This window comes from Dasypus novemcinctus, chromosome 31, assembly GCF_030445035.2.
Source record: "Dasypus novemcinctus isolate mDasNov1 chromosome 31, mDasNov1.1.hap2, whole genome shotgun sequence".
NCBI lineage: Eukaryota > Metazoa > Chordata > Mammalia > Cingulata > Dasypodidae > Dasypus > Dasypus novemcinctus.
In genome coordinates, this window is record NC_080703.1 from 25,590,134 (window position 1) to 25,607,276 (window position 17,143).

The 17,143-nt window shown below is 44.0% G+C and overlaps 1 protein-coding gene across 2 annotated transcripts in view; it reads left to right on the forward strand.

Annotated features, from left to right (window-relative positions):
• OSBPL10 (oxysterol binding protein like 10) overlaps window positions 1–17,143 on the forward strand; it is a 380,443-nt gene that overhangs the window by 17,070 nt on the left and 346,230 nt on the right. The window lies entirely within an intron of this gene.

Consider the following 17,143-nt stretch of genomic DNA (forward strand, 5'->3'; position numbering starts at 1 on the left):
TTTATTAACTACTTACTGCAGGATCTGATTTTTTTTTTTTAAACGTGTGTATGCACTACGGAATTTTATACCAAAATGGTTACTGTGGTGTTCTTTGGTTGGTGGGATTATGGGTGATTTTTATTCTGTTTAATTTTTTTCCATTATTTTTTTCCTAAAGGTGAATTTGTATCCATTTTACAAGTTAAAAAGTTATTGAGGGAAAGAAAGCTGCTCGTGCCTTTTTACATAATCTCTGAACAACTGAACTTTGGTGGATAGATTTAAAGTCTAATAAACAGTCAGAAAAGTACAACAATCTTAAATGTGCATTTTTGTGAATTTTTACAAATGGAATACAGCCTGACCAAGAAATAGGCAAAGCATCCCTTCTGATTATCCTACCCACAAAGGGTACTCACAATTTTGATCTCCAACACTGTTGGTTATTTTGGCCTTATTTTGAATTTCTTGTGAATGGAATTGTACTATGTGTTCTCTTTTGTGTCTGGCTTCTTTCCCTTAACGTTCTGTTTTGTTGTTCATCCATGTTGCTGCGTATAGTTGTGGACTTTTTGTTTCTCAGCACTGTTTGGTATCCCATTGTGTGAATATACTTTAACATGTTTATAACTATTGTAGATTGACATTTAATTTCTTACCAGTTTTTGGCTATTACAAATACTGCTGTCATGAACATTCTAGCACATGGGTTTTTTTTTTTTTAAAGATTTATTTTTATTTATTTCTCTCCCTTCCCCCCCCTCCCCAGTTGTCTGCTCTCTGTGTGCATTTGCTGTGTGTTCTTCTGTGTCCACTTGTGTCAGTGACACCTGGAATCTGTGTCTCGTTTTGTTGTGTCATCTTGCTGCGTCAGCTCTCCATGTGTGCAGCACCACTCCTGGGCAGGCTGCGCTTTTTTCACACAGGTGGCTCTCCTTGCAGGGTGCACTCCTTGCGCGTGGGGCTCCCCTACGGGGGGGGAGGACACCCCTGCGTGGCACGGCACTCCTTGCGCACATCAGCACTGCGCATGGGCCAGCTCCACACGGGTCAAGGAGGCCGTGGGTTTGAACCGTGGACCTCCCATGTGGTAGACGGACGCTCTATCCGCTGAGCCAAATCCGCTTCCCGGCACATGTGTTTTGGAGAATATGCATCAGTGGGTGTACACCTAGCAGTGGAAATACTGAGTTAGAGGGTTTGCAAATGTCCAGGTTATTAGATACTGCTGGAGAGTTTTCCAAAGTGGGTGTATCAGTGAATGCTCCCGCCAGAAATGGGTGAGTCCTGGCTGGTCTACATCCCTGCCCACACTTGATGTTGTCTGTTTTCATTTTAACCAGTGCAGTAGGTGTGTGGTGGTTTTAATTTGCTTTTCCCTGATGACAGCACCTTTTCATGTGTCTGTTGGTCATTTGGATGTCATGTTTGTGAGGTGTGTAGCAGTTTGATACTATTGATGCATTACAGAAAGAAATACTGGATTATGTTTGTAAACTGATCTTTTCCTCTGGGCATATTAGATTATATTGGATTCATAGGTTTACTTGATTAAGTAATTATGTCAACCTCTTGTGCCAGTAGGGCAAAGAGTGGGAACTCACAGATAAAAGGCATGGCAAAGGACAGAGCTGAGGGTTTTTAATGCTGGAGTTTTGATGTTGGAGTTTGATGCTGAAGTCTTAAGCTGGAACCCCAGGGAGAGAGACAGAGCCGTTCACCTGATAGTCTGCAGCTGACCTTGTGGAGAGAGGCAAAGCCTAGAGAGCCTCATAGTATACAGCTGACCTTGTGGAGAAAACAGGGGAGCTGAGCCCAGAGGGACCCAGGAAGCCTGAACCCTCACAGACGTCGGCAGCCATCTTGCTCTGACACGTGGCAACAGACTTTGGTGAGGGAAGTAACTTATGCTTTATGGCCTGGTATCTGTAAGCGCCTACCCCAAATAAATACCCTTATAAAAACCAACCCATTTCTGGTATTTCACATCAGCACCCCTGTGGGTGCTATATACGTCCTTTTTGGGTGCTATATATTTACCTGCTGGGTTGTTTGCCTTTCTTGATGAGTAAAAACTCTTTACATATGTGCACACGGGCACGGAGAGAGAGTGCACGCAGATAACGTTCTTTCCCTGTGGTTTGCCGTTTTTCTCCGTAGTGTCTTGGTAAACAGAAACTCTTTTACGTTAGTAGAGTCATGTGTGTCAAGTGTTTTTCCCCTTTGGGATCCTTTTTGAGTCTTGTTTGGGAAATCATCGCCTGCCCTGAGGTCATGAAGATATTCTCTGACGTTTTCTTCCGACCAGAAAAATGACTTTTATTGATTCGGGTGTTCCTGAGCAGTTTGGTGTGGGGAGAACACGGGGGAGTGTGGGCCGCCAGCAGCGTCAATACCTGGTTTCCGGCTTCCCGTCTGTATCAGCTTCCTCTGGCTGCGCTAACCAATCACCCCAAACCTAACGGCTTGAAACAACAGAAGTTCATCGTCTCCCAGTCCTGGAGGCCCTAAGTGGGCGTCCCCGGGCCGAGGTGGGGGTGCCGGCCGGGCTGTGCTGCTGCGGACCCTGAGAGCTGCTTCTGGGTCCTTCCAGCTTCCTTGGACTCATCCCTCCAGCGCCGGCTGTGGCCTCCTCTGTGTTTCTCAGAACCCCCCCCCCCCACCTCCCTCTTCATTTATTTTCATTGTGGCAAAACCTGCAACCTGCGTGACGGAAAAACCACTTCAGCCGTTTGGTCAGTGCGCAGCTCAGCTGCGGTAAGTCGGCCACGTTGTGTAAAACCTTCCCCGCGATCTGGTTCTGCAACGTTTTCATCCTCCCAAACAGAAATTCCCTGCCCTGTCTCCCTCTCACAAGGACACCCTGTGCTTGCGTTTGGGGCCCACCCAGAAAATCTGGGGTAACTTCTTTCCTCGCACCCGCACAGTCTTTGCCGTAGAAGGTGGCAGGCCCGGGGTCCCCGCTGTGGCTGGGGTGGGGGCACCCCGCGGCCGTCCATCTAAGGTGGGTCTCCAGCGCTCTGTCTTCCTCTCCCACTCCCTTGGCCCACCCTTCAGCGGTTGCCGTGGTGACAGTTCCCTCTCTTGGGGGGTTGCGGGCTGCTGTCACCACTAAGTGGGCTCCTTGGGAAGGGTTGGCGGGTTCTCTGTCTGCTAGGGAGGCCCCTTGGGCACGTGCCAGGTAGATCTGTTTCTAATGCCCGTGAATAAACCCAATTTCCTTTAACAGGCAAACGAGCGTTTCTTTGTGGGTTCTTTAAATACTTTGGAAGCATGCCTCTAATAATCTGTGTTTTCCATTCCGTTATCAGAATGGCTCATTAGGAATTGTTTTAAAATATAGTTAACATGCAATGAAACGCACACACAAAAAGCAAAAAACAAAATCACAATGAAATATACAGGCCTTAGACATTCTGTTTGGTGAGTTTTGGCTCCTCCAAAAAAAAAGATACAGAGCAGCTTCATCCACCCAGAAAAACTCCTGCTTCTTTCCAGTCGATTCCCCTTCCCCTGCAATCTTTTTCTGATTTCTATCACCATGAGTCAGTTTTGTCTGTTCTTGGATTTCATATAAATGGAATAATATGGGATATCTTTTTTGGGCGCTGGCTTCCTTAGCTCAGTGTAATGTTCTGAAATCCATCCCTGTTGTGATTATCAGTAGTTTGTAATTTGTTCCTTTTTATTGCTAAGTAGTGTTACATTGTGTGGTTAAGCCACCCTTTCTCCTATAGCTCAAAGCTTTTTGTTTCCAGTTTTTGGCTATTGCAAATAAAGCTGCAGCTGTGCACAAGGATCTTTGTATGGACAGATACTTTCATTTCTTTTGGGTAAATAACTCAGATTGGAATTGCTGAGTTATAAGGTAGGTGTACTTTTTTTTTTTAAGATTTATTTTATTTATTTACTCCACTCCCTACATTGTTTGCATTCACTGTCCGTTCTCTGTTATTTTCTTTTTAAGAGGCACAGGGAACTGAACCTGAGACCTACCATCTGGGAGGGAGGCACCCAACCACTTGAGCCATCCCCGATCTCTGCTAGTTGCGCCTCTCATTGTGTTTCCTTGCTTTGTCTCTTCGTTGCGTGAGCTCACTTTGTTATCTTGTTGTATCAGCTTGCTTTGCCAATCTGCTGTGTCAGCTTGCTGTCTTGTCTTTAGGAGGCACCAAGAACCGAACCCGGGACCTCCCATGTGGTAGGCAGGCGCCCAAAGGATTGAGCCATCTGTTTCCCTTCCCTTCATTAGAAACTGGCGGACTGTTTTCCCAAGGGCCTGAAATGAACCATTTCGTACCTCCACCAGCATGGCTGCCGTGTGGGTTGCTCTCGGGCCTCGCCGCCTTCTCTTCTGCTACCCCGAGAGCTTTTGAAAGCTGGGACCGCCTTTTGCGCACACGAGTCGCCTTGCTTCTTTGAGTGGCAGGCTCTTGGAGCACAGGCTGGCGAGTTGGGTGGACTTTTTTTCCCCCTTTTTGGCTTTGCCTTTTTGCTGCGGGACCTGGAACAAGTTCTGCAACCCTTTGGGCCTCGGATTCCACATCTGTAAAATGGGCCAGTCCTTTTGGTGGTTTTGCAAAGCTGCTACAGGCGCCAGCCCCAGAAGATTTTTCCCCTGAATCTGCACAGTGGCCAGGAGTCTGAGAAATCTGGAGAGGAGAGGAAGTGCTGGGCCTCTGTGTCCCGGAAGGAGGCAGTGGAAAGGACTGTTGGAAACGTTGGAGGCTTTTTGCAGCTCCGTCTGGCTCCTCACTGATGTGATTTGGGGCCAGGCCAGGAGATAATTAAAAAGAAAACAGTCCCGAGTCTGGTTTTTGAAAACCTAAGCTGGTTTGAATATGGTCTCAGGCCAGAAAGCAAGTGCTTTATTGTGCCTCATGCAACTCTATCAAAAATAATGATAAAATTAAGAAACATTATAGATGGTCTTTTGTTGCCAGCCTGTTTTTTGGAGGTCAAGGAAGGTTTTGAGACACAAATAACTTTTTAATGCCGCGTTGTAGTTTTTAGGAGGCTCTTTGTGTTTTTTTCTGTGGTCTTGTCCCTTTCTATAAATATTTTGATGAAAATATAGAGAAAAAATCTTAAGGTCATCAGTAATAGTTGGAAGGAGCTCTTTAAGAGGATGTTTTATGTGTTTATCTGAAATGATGGTTACGTGACCAGAGAACTTTGAGGCAGGGCTGGTGTGTGAATTTGGGAACCTCTGGGGAAAATGGAGAAATTCAGAGTGTTTCCTACGTGTGGGTGGACCTGCCAGGGCCCCTTTCAAGGAAGTTGCATAGATTAGGTGACCCACAAATTTCCCTCAACTCCTCTCCTCAGTGCTGACGCCACCAGGGGCATTGGGGAGTGCTAACAATGCGACAAAAACCACTGAACAGTTTTCCTGGGCCCTCTTGAGTAAAGAGAGAACCAAGAAACTCTCCACGTCCCCGTGAGCGGTAACGTCATCCTCCAGGCCACCCGCTTTGCGTGTAATTAGGCAGGTATTTTAATAACCCCGAATATTTGTTGAGTACTTGTGTCTGTGCCAAGGGCCATGCAAAAAGCAGGCGACCCGAGGAGAAAAAGAGCAGCCCTGCCTTGGAGACCATCGTCTCCAACGGGGCACCAAGTGAATATTTTAGGCTTTTCGGGCTCTGTGGTCCCCACGGCAACTACTCAACCCCACTGTTGTCAACGAGTGGCGTGACGTGTTCCAATAAAACTTTATTTACAAAAACAGGCCTCGGGCTGGATTTGGCCGGGGAGGTGTACTTTGACCACGTCGGATCTAAAACGACCTCCAGAATCCTTCTATAGGTAGACGTCACAGCGTAGGGTAGAGGCTCAGGCCCCATGCCTCTGTTTGAATCCTGGCTCTGCCGTTTTTGCTACCTGGCCGACCTGGGGCAAGCTGTTTAACCTCTCTGTGCCTCAGTTTCCTTATCTGTCATGGGGTACTGTAGTGCTTTATTCACTAGGTTGTCGGGGTCACCTGAGAAGCTGTGTGTGAAGGGCTTATTCCAGGGGCAGCTTCAGAGAAAGCCCTTAGATGGCAGCTGCTCCTGGAGGCAGCACCTGGGAGAGAGCGCACCTGCTCTACCTGGGGAGAGAGGAAAAGCGCCAGGTGGGGGGAGACCTTCTAGAACACTGAAGAGAAGTTCGTCATGCACACAAGGGCTTGGGGAGGGCCTCCCTGGTGGAGGGCTCTGTGGGTACAAAGACTTGGAGTCTTGAAAAACGGGATAGGGGAAGCGGAGGTAGCTCAATGGATAGAGCATCCACCTACCACATGGGAGGTCCGCGGTTCAAACCCCGGGCCTCCTTGACCCGTGTGGAGCTGGCCCATGCGCAGTGCTGATGCGCGCAAGGAGTGCCCTGCCACGCAGGGGTGTCCCCCGCGTAAGGGAGCCCCACATGCAAGGAGCGCACCCCGTAAGGAGAGCCGCCCAGCGCGAAGAAAGCGCAGCCTGCCCTGGAGTGGCGCCGCACACATGGAGAGCTGACGCAGCAAGATGATGCAACAAAAAGAGACACAGATTCCCGTGCCACTGACAAGAATATAAGCAGACACAGAAGAACACACAGCGAATGGACACAGAGAGCAGACAACTGCAGGGGGGGGGAAGGGGGGAAAGGCGGGGAAGGGGAGAGAAATAAATAAATAAATTAAATTAAATTAAAATAAAATAAAAAAACAACGGGATAGGTTGGGTGTGGCTGGATGCAGGTTCTTTGTGAGGTGTGGTAAGAACTGAGGCTGTAAGAGATAGACCAAGCTTTAAGGTGCTACTTCATGTTAGCAGTCTAGTCCACAGATCATACAGTGGCCAGCGTTATCATCAGGAAGCATCAGGCAATTTACATATATTATCCAATTTAATCCTTAAAATGTCTCCGTGAGATGGAGGTTTTGCAGATCTAGCTCCCCTCCTGTTCTATAGTCATAGAACTTTCATTTTTAGCTGGATGCATGGCTGTTCAAAATAAAACCTTTTTTGGTTGATCGCCCCTCAGTTAAGGATGGATATGCAGTTACCTTCTGGATATAAGCAGAGTTGTCATGTGGTAGTTTCCTGGGAACTTCCTTTGTGTGCCTTTTCCTTCTTTTTCCTTTCCTCTTGGAATATAGACATTATGGCCCAAACTAGAATACAGACACGATGGCTGGAACTCCAGGAGCCATTTTGAACCTTGAGGTGACTGGGATGACGGCCATCTGGCAGAAGGAACTTGGCTTCTGTGGACTTTATGGATTAAAGGCACCTCACAGGTCCTGCTGACCCCAGAGTTTTCCATGAGGTGGAAATAAGCTTCTTGTTGAAGCCACTGCTCACAGCTAACTCTAACTGATGCAGGTAGAATTCTTTATATTTGAAGAAACAGAAGTATAGAGTGACATATGTTGCACAGTTATTAAGTTGTGGAGCCGAGATGTGTCTGACTCCAGAGCCTTTATCCTGTACAGTATTCCGCAGAAGAACTTGGAGATTTTTCTACCCCCTCATCTTATAAATGAGATCCCTGAGGACTTGCCTCGGGGTAAACCAGGACCAGCGCAAGAGAGTCACGATGCTTTCCCCTCATTCTGTTTCTCCAGCAGTGGCCTCCCCCTGAAAAGTTTCCTGGGGCCCCCTCATTTTAATCAGCGATTTTGCAGTCTTCCCGTGGACCGAATCTCAAGTAGGTGATGTCTGGTGCGTTTTTCTGATCAGAAACTGTAACTCACGCAGCCGTGTTAGGGCTGTGCGCTTAGAGTTTCTTTTCTTTGGACTTGCCACTGTTGTGCCGGCCCTCGCTTGGGCTTTGGGGGAGCTGAGTGGGGAGCTGAATCACACTGGCCCCGTGACTCTTTGCAAGGGCCAGCAGGTGATGCTTGCCTTCCATGGAGCCCCGCTAGTTCCCTGGGCTCAGGTGAAACGGGGTCAGTGGGACATTTCAAAATATTTCTCTTGTTGCAGAGTGCACTCTGCTTTGGGGATTTCTTCTGAGTTCCACTCTATTACTAATACCTTAACAATGCACCTTTCAACCCCGTGGCTAATTGTGCAGTGGAGAATGTTGTGTGTTTTCCAGCTGACTCATATGGTGGATCCCAAAAACATTTAACAGAGCCAAGCCGGTCTGTGCTGGCAAGTGCCGTGGAGGGAGCAGCATTGCACATGCTTTATGTAGCAATCCTATTTCGGCCATTCTTTGCGCTAGCAGAGTTCTTTGTGGTGATCTTTATTAGCTTGGCTAATGTGTGCCTTTTTCTTTTTTACGAGATGCCTGCAGTTGATACCCTGGGCCAAAGTGTCTCCTAGCGCTAACAGTCTCTTAGTTCATTTGGAGCTTCCTGCAACGGAAATTCTTCTGCCAAATGTCAGTTTTCACGATTCCTTTGGAATCTTCCTGACACTCAGGAAGATGGTACCAAAAGCCAAAAGCCCAAAGCCCACTGTTGGTTTTTTTTTTTCCTGTCGAATAACAGAATCATTCATTTTTTGGGGGGTAGCCAAAGAGATTCTTTGGAAAATCTTCATAGCCAAAAAAGAGGACTGAGCTTGGGCTGTGAAGTCGGGGTTAAGTCTGGATGGAGTAGCGTCTGAATGAAAGCAAAGCAGGGCTGGCTCGGAAAAGACTGATTTGCAGTTTTTCACATCACGGGTTTGCCTGGACTTCTTTTTATCTCAGGGCTTGTTTCCTTTTCCTGCCCAATATTGTAGCAGCTTATTGGCATATCTGGTGCTTTGTTTGTTTTTATTTTTGCTTTGTTTCTTAGTTTGCAACATTAAATTCCTTTGTGTAGCAAAGCTACAATTCTGTAACTCGTGATCTGTTTTCTTTTCCTGTAAATGGCTTTATTGGAATAATCGGCAAAATTTGTAGAAGGTCTACGGAACAGGCACTGATAATGTATCCATGTTAATTATCTGATCTTAATATTTTGTATGCTGACATATTTGGGGGAAAGGGGCATGATACCTGCAACTTACCCCCACTGGCTCAGGAAAAAAATATGTATGTATATATAGAAAGAGTGAGAGAAAATGATAAAGCGAATGTGGAAAAAGATTAATAGTACAATTTTTTGTATGGTTCTTATAATTTCTCTATAGATTTGAAATTACATTTTTAAAAAGTTAACCCAAATTCCTTTGGGCTGTTAAAAAAAACACACAACAACTTAGAGGCATGCCATATGTACTTCCTGACTAAATCCAGCATATCTCTAATAAAAAAAATTCCCAATTGCCTTAAGTCTAGTCCTCCAAGGAGGCAACTGAGGTTTCCATTCTGTCGGCTTCATCCAACTTGCTTTGCAAGAGGCCTCAGGGGTGGTAAAAATGATTCTTAGACAATTCCAGATGCTACCATGATGGCGTTGACCGAATCTATTAGTTGTCTGTGAACAGTTGTTCATTGAAGTAGAAAAAGCCAGCATATCCACAGCTTAGGAAAGGTCCTCTAAACCAAAGGCTTCGGTGATTTGTATTTTTATCCCTCCCCTGTATCGCTGTTTCATCGTACATGAGTGTCAACTGGCTTCTTCATCTGTACATGGGATTAAGTGAGAAATATATTGCTTGTTTCCCTCTTATTCCAACATAGGAAAATTAGTATAATTTATCATCGGTAAGTACTTTAAAACCTACTGCACTATTACGTAATAGGGCTGGGAAGGACTCTGGAAACCTGCACCTGTAGCCTTTCCATCCCGGTCTCTGTGACTTGCACTGAGAGAAAGGGAAGAGCAAAGTAAGGCTGGCTCAGGCTTTGGGAAGGCTGGGATGGCCATGTGTGCTGTATTAGGTGCTGTTCTCTCGGGCACAGAATTAACAGGAGCTAGCTGTAAACGGCATGAGACTCCACGAGAGCCTCTCGCACGACCGTGGGGATGCACGAGTTCGGATCCCGCAGGCAGGCTGTACCCAGGGGCTCTGGTGGAAGTCCAGTGAAGGTCCTTGATGAGCTCCCAGGAGACTCTGCAAAGACGAGCTGGGAAATTCTCTCTGAATGCTGAGATCACTTCCCTTTTGAAGGCATTCCACTGATGGGATAAAGCATCACTCATTGCTGACAGCTGTCTTCCTGGTGGATGTAGATGTAATCAGCCATCCATGCAGTAAAGTCGCTGATGACTGAAGCCCGTAAATGTCCTTGTATTACAGTTATCCCCGTGCTTGCTTGAGCTATCACCTGGGCACCGTTACCTGGCCAGGTTGACACATTGGCCTGACCATCACACACGCTTTCCTTCCACCCCTGGGTGGGCTGGACAGCTGTCTGCATGTGTTGCCTGCTCCTTGGTTTGCTGAGGAAGGCAGAGGAACCCTGCTCTCTTCACTGAGCAGAGTTCAAGTGAAGCCTTACACATTTGGACTCCACCATCTTTTGGGCACATTATTTAATCACCCTTTGCCTCAGTTTCCTCACTTGGAAAATGGGGCTAATGACCATACCTACCTTACAGGGTTGCTGTGAATATCAAGTTCAATGAGTCAATATTTGTAACATGTGCAAGGGCCAGTGTCCAGCAGCTATTTAGTAGCCCTAAATGAATGTTAAAAAATAAGGGAAACGGATGTGGCTCAAGCTGTTGGGCTCCCGCCTACCATATAGGAGGTCCAGGGTTCAATGCCCAGGGCTTCCTGGTGAGGGAGAGCTGGCCCATGTGGAGGGCCACCCTACGCAGGAATACTGCCCTGCACAAGAGTGCCGGCCGACGTGGAGAGCTGGAGCAGTAAGATGATGCAACAAGAGACACAGAGGAGAGACAATGAGCAGACGCAGGAGGCCAGTGAGCTGAGGGGCGCAGGAGAGATCACCTCTCTCCCACTCTGGAAGGTCCCAGGATCGGTTCCCAGAGCTGCCTAATGAGAATACAAGCAGACATAGAAGAACACACAGCAAATGGACACAGAGAGCAGACAACAGGAGGTGGGGAGGAGGGGGGAGTTAAAAATAAAAATAAAAATAAAACAAACACAGGGAGCCCTACGGAACTCAGAAGATGTCTCAGTTGGTGAGTGGGATTCTTTTTTTTTTTTTTCTTACTTGGTTCTTTCCTTGGATTTTTATGTGCGGGGTTAATTTGGTTTGTCTTATGTCATCTTACAGAGCGTACTATTAATGCATAGAAATGTGACTCTCTGTATGGAAATGTGATTTAACAATTTATATGACTTAGTTTCTCCATATCCTTGTCAGCATTAAGTGCTATTACTGGTATTTTAAATTTTAGCCATTTTATTTTATTTCTTTAATTTTTAATTTAATTTTTTAAATTTATTTTTAATTTTGCCATTTTAATAGGTGCGTAGTGATATCTCATTGTGGTTTTAAGTTGTATTTCCTTAATGGCTAATGATGTTGAGCATTGTTTCATGTGTTTATTAGCCCTCTGGCTATCCTCTTTGGTAAAGTGACTGTTCATGTATTTTGTTCATTTTTAAATTGGTTTTTTTTTTTTTAAACTGCTGAATCTTGAGAGTTTTCTTTCTATAGCAAGCATGCAAGTTCTTTGTTAGAGATGTGATTTGCATACATTTTCTCCCGCCCTCTAGCTGGTCTTTACTGCTTTCAAATTTTTGAAGAAATATAGTTTTAATTAGTTTTTTTTTGGAATCAGTTTTTATTTTGGATCCTGTTTTTGATATCCCATCTAAGAACTTTTTTTCTAACCCCAGGTCATGAAAGCTTTTCTCCTCTTTTAGCTTCTAAAAGTTTTATAGTTTAGCTTTTCATATTTAGATCCTACTATTTTGAGTTAATTTTTTTATAAGATGTAAGATGTGAAATTTAGGGATAGGTTCATTTTTTGGCATATTAGTGTCCCATTGTTCCAGTATCATTTGTAGGAAAAAACTATTCTTTCTCTATTGAATTTCCTTTTTTTTTTTTTTTTAATATTTATTTATTATTATTATTATTTTTTAATTACATTAAAAAATATATATGAGGTCCCATTCAACCCCACCGCCCCCGCCCCCCACTCCCCCCACAGCAACACTCTCTCCCATCATCGTGATACATCCATTGCACCTGGTAAGTTCATCTCTGAGCATCACTGCACCCCATAGTCAATGGTCCACATCATAGCCCAGACTCTCTCACGTTCCATCCAGTGGGCCCTGGGGGGATCTACAGTGTCCCGTAATTGTCCGTGAAGCACTATCCAGGACAACTCCACGTCCTGAAAACGCCTCCACATCTCATCTCTTCCTCCCATTCCCCACACCCAGCAGCCCCCATGGCTACCGTTCCCACACCCATTCCACATTTTCTCTGTGGACATTGGATTGGTTGTGTCCATTGCACATCTATGTCAAGTGAGGGCTTAGATTCCACATGGGTACTGGATGCACTCTTCCCGCTTCTAGTTGTAGACACTCTAGGCTCCATGTTGTGGTGGTTGACCTTCTTCAACTCCATGTTAGCTGAGTGGAGTAAGTCCAATAAGTCAAAGTGTAGGATGAATTTCCTTTGCTTTTTTGTCAAAACTCAACTGGGGGAAGCAGATGTGGCTCAAGTGGGTGAGTGCCTGCTTTCCATGTATGAGGTCCTATATTTGATCCGAGGTACTTCCTAAAAAAAAACAAAACAAAACAATAACAACAACAACAACAACAACAACAACAACAATCAGTTGGCCAAATCTGTATGATGTATTTCTGATCTCTACTCCAATCCATTGCTCTATGTGTCTGTGTATACTGATTTGATTACTACACTGTTTTGATTAGTATAGCTTTGTAGTATGTTTTAAAGTCAGATGGTGCCTGACTCCTCCAACTTTATTCCTTCTCAAAATTGTGTTTGCTGTTGCAGTTCCTTTTCCTTTCCAAATAAATTTTAGACTGTCTCTATCGACAAAAAATCGTCCTGGGATTTGCATTGGTTGGAACTGCATTAAATCTACAGATAAATTTGGAGAGGACTATGTTACTATGTTGAGTCTTCCAGTCAATGAACAAGGTATTTCTTTGTTTATTTAGCGCTTTGATTTTCTTCATCAGCACTTTGTAGTTTTAAGCATACAGATTCTGTACATTTTTTTTTTGTTAGCCTTATACCTAAGGGTTTTTTTTTAGCTATTGTAAATGATATTTTCAAAATTTTAGTTTCCAAGTGTTTATTGCTTATATGGAAATGCCATAGACTTTGGTGTGTTGACTTTGTATCCTGGGACCTTGCTAAATGCAGTTTATTAGTTCTGAAAGATTTTTGGAGATTGCTTGAAGTTTTCACTGTAGACAATTATATCAGTTGGGAATAGGGACATTTCTATTTCTTCCTTTCTGATCTGTAAGCCTTTTATTTCTTTTGCTTAGCTATCATCTAGCATGGGCCAGGACTTCAGTATGATATTCAACAAGTGGTGAGAGTAGACATCCTTGACTTGTACCTGGGGGAAAACATTCAATCTTTTACTATTAAGTAGGATGTTAGCTGAAGGTTCTGCATCAATTGGTGAGATTGTATGGTTTCTCTTCTTTAGACCAATGATCAGCAGCTGCAACCCATGACCCAAACCTGAGTGTTCTTATTATAATAAAGTGGTATTGAAACCCAGCCATGCCCATTTGTTTAAGTCTTATAGCTACTTTTACGCTGCAGTAGCAAAGTTGAGTAGTTCATACAGAGACCACATGGCCACAAAAGCTTAAAATGTTTTCTCTTTGGCCATTTGCAGAAGAAATTTGCTGATCCTTGGTTTGGATTGTTAATGTGGTGGATCATATTGATTGATTTTTGAATTTTGACAGCCTTGCATTTGCAAGATAAGTCTCACTTGGTCATGGTATATTATGTTGTTGTTGCTGCTGGATTTGATTTGCTAATATTTGTTAAAGGAGTTTTGCATCTATATGCATGAGAGACATTGGTCTGTAATTTCTTTTTTCTTTATGCTGTCTTTGATTTTGGTTATCATGGTAATGCCAACTTCAAAATGAATTGGGAAGTGTTTGTTCCTGTTGTATTTTCTGGAAGAGCATGTATAAAATTGGTGTGATTTCTTTCTGAAATATTTGGTAGAATGTACCAGTGAAACCATCTGACCCAGAGATTTCTTTTTTTGGAAGGATTCAGACTACAGGTTCAATTTCTTTTATAGTTATAGAACTATTTAGATGATTTCATTTTGGGTGTGTTTTTGTAGTTCATGGTATTTGAGGACCTGATCTATTTCTTAGAAATTGTCAAATTCTTATGTGTAGAGTGGCTTCTAGTATCCCCTTATTATCCTTTTAATATCTGTGGAGCTTGCATTGTTATCCTCTTCCCTTCCAACACGGGCAATTTGTCTTCCCTCTTTTTTGTTTTTATCACTCTTGCAAGAGGTTTATTTATTGATCTTTTCTAAGAACCAGCTTTTTGTTTCATTACTTTTTTGTTTTTCTATTTTCAACTTAATTCATTTCTGCTCTAATATTTTTCTGTCCTTCTGCTTTTTTACATTATAGTTTCTTCTTCTCCCAGTTTCTTAAGGTGGAAGCTTAAGTCATTGATTTCAGACCTTTGTTCTTTTCTAGTGTAAACATTTAATCTATAAATATCCCTCCAAGCATTGATTTAGTTGCACTCACTAGTTTTGATCTGTTGGATTTTCATTTTAGTTCAGTTCAAAATATTTTCTAATTTCCTTTGAGACCTTTTCTTTGACCTAAGGATTATTTAGAAGTGTGTTGTTTAATTTCCAAGTGTTTGGAGATTTTCCTGTTACCTTTCTGCTGATTTCTGTTTTAATCCCATTCTAGTCAGAGAGTATACTTTGTTTCATTTCAGTTCTTTTAATTTTGCTAAAGATTGTTTTATGACCTGGGATGTGTCTATCTTGGTGAATGTTCCACATGTACTTGAAAGGAATGCGTATTCTGTTATGCTTGGGCAACTTGTTCCATAAATATCCATTAGATACATTTGGTTGATGATATTCAGTTCTTCTATATCCTGATTTATTATTATTTTGTCATGTATAATTTTGGAGCTGTGGTCTTTAGAGAAAGTACAACCCCTGCTCATAAAAAGTCATATGCGTTTAGATTTTCCTCTGAATCTGTGCTGTTTCACAGACTGCCTTATTTTTATATTTAATTTCCCTTCATATCACCTACATGAAATCTGTCAAATTATGGGTCATGAGAACTTGGGTTTTGTTCAGTTTTTTGGAAAGCACACAGATATTATAGGAAAGCGTGCTGCTAACCTCATTTTATGGGGTATTCTCCCTTTCTACCTATTGCCTGCCATTATTTTAGGTAAATACCTGAAGATTAACTTCAGAGCCACGCGGAGATGATTCTTGAGACAACTTTGTCGACTCTGATTCAGACTTAATATAAGTGTGTTTTTTTACCTCATCAGGTAGAGCTTGCTCTAAAGATTTATTAGCTTTGAGTGGATAAATGGCCATCAAAGAGGCTCGGAGGCTGCTGCCCACCCATTACGACTGCTGGGTAGACTGAGTCAACTATGTGGAAGGAGCCCTTAGATAACCAAGGCTTAGCTCCCTGCCTTAATTTCTTAAGGCTGTTGTAAGAAAGTGCCACAAACTGGATGGCTAAAACAACAGAAACTTACAGTCTTTCAGTTTTGGAACAGAAAGCCTGAAAACCGTCGGGGAGAAGCCTTGCCTGTCCCTCCTGGCTTCCTGTGGCTGGCCGGTCATCCTTGGGCTTCAGTCTCTTCTTCGGCCGCCATCTCGTCTCCCTGGTGTCTGTCTGCTGAGCCTCCCCTCCTCCTTTTAGGAGGATGCAGTAGAGTATTGCCTTAAGGTCCTATGATCCTCCAGGACCACCTCACATTGACTTGCTTCATTCCCTCTGTGATGACCCTGTTGCATATTTGGAAGGTACTGGAGATTTGACCTTCAACATACCTTCTTGGGGACACAATTCAACCCATAACTCCACCCCCTTTTTAAGAGAGAGGTTTACCGGCGTCCCTCCAGATTTCCCCTTCTGGATTTGAACGTGCGAAACTGACCCTAATAGTTTGAGACTCTGAAGGGACGGGGTGAACCCAGACTTCATCTCTAGAAGACGAGCCTCTTCTTTGGATGCCGAGGCACAGCTAGGACCCTGGGCTGAGCTGGGAGCCCTTCTCCTTCTCATGTTGGCAACATCTCGCCCCCTCCCCATTTTCTTCCCATCGCACGTTGTGATTGACTTTAAACCACGGATTCTCAGTGGGCGTGATATCGCCTCCAAGGGGGCAAAAATTGGCTCTTGGGTTGGGGGCAGGGGAAATCTTTACTCTTTTTATGTATAAAGCACAGCGATAGAAACAGAATATAAATCGATATATATAGTATATCTTGTTGTATTAAAATTTCATGGGGAGGCCCTTTGGGAAAAAATGTCTAAAAAGCCCTCTTAGGGAGTGATAATGAATAAAAAGTTGAGGAATATTGCTTTAAAATAATAGGAGATGCTGAAGGGGTGCTGCCCACGGGGATGAGAACAGTTTCTAACCGGGAGGGTGTGCAAATGATGCTGCTGAATTTTCCTCGAGAAAGGTTTCTTACCATCTAGAGATTTTCAGTGACTGTGGAATAAAAGGAAACAGGCCTAAATGGTATCATGAAGAAGTCAAGAGGAATGCAAGCCGTTGTTCCTGCCAGAGAGGCTTACTAACTAACACGGGGGGAAGGTTTTAAATTAATGAGGATTTCTCTCTGCCTGGCGTCCTTACGAAGGGCACTATGGAAAGCACAGAGTAAGCCGGGTGTCTCTTCTCACTTAGTCCGTGTGGTGCTTGAGGAGTAAGCTTTCAAATCGTGTTTTAAAACCTGTGATGCCCCCTTTGCCCCTTCCAGCCCCGTCATTTGGACAACTGGCAAAATTGGGATAGGGACTGTAATTAGGTAAGACTGTTGAACCAGTGTTAAGTTGGCAGAATTTGATAATTGTGCTGGGTTTATGCGAGTGAGTGTCCTGCTCCTGAAAAATGCACAATGTAATATTTAGAGATAAAGGGAGAAGTCTCCCATTTGTTCTCAAATGGTCCAAGAGAAGCTTTATGTATCTTTTGAGAAGGGGGAGTGGTGAGAAAGCAGGAGGAGAGGAGGGAGAGGGAAAGAGATAAGGACGGAAGCATTAGGAGGCGTGGAAGGCGGGAGAGAAAGTGAGGAAATGAGGGGGCTACCCTGGAGCTCATGAGAAAGCCCATGTGGCAAAACCTTGGT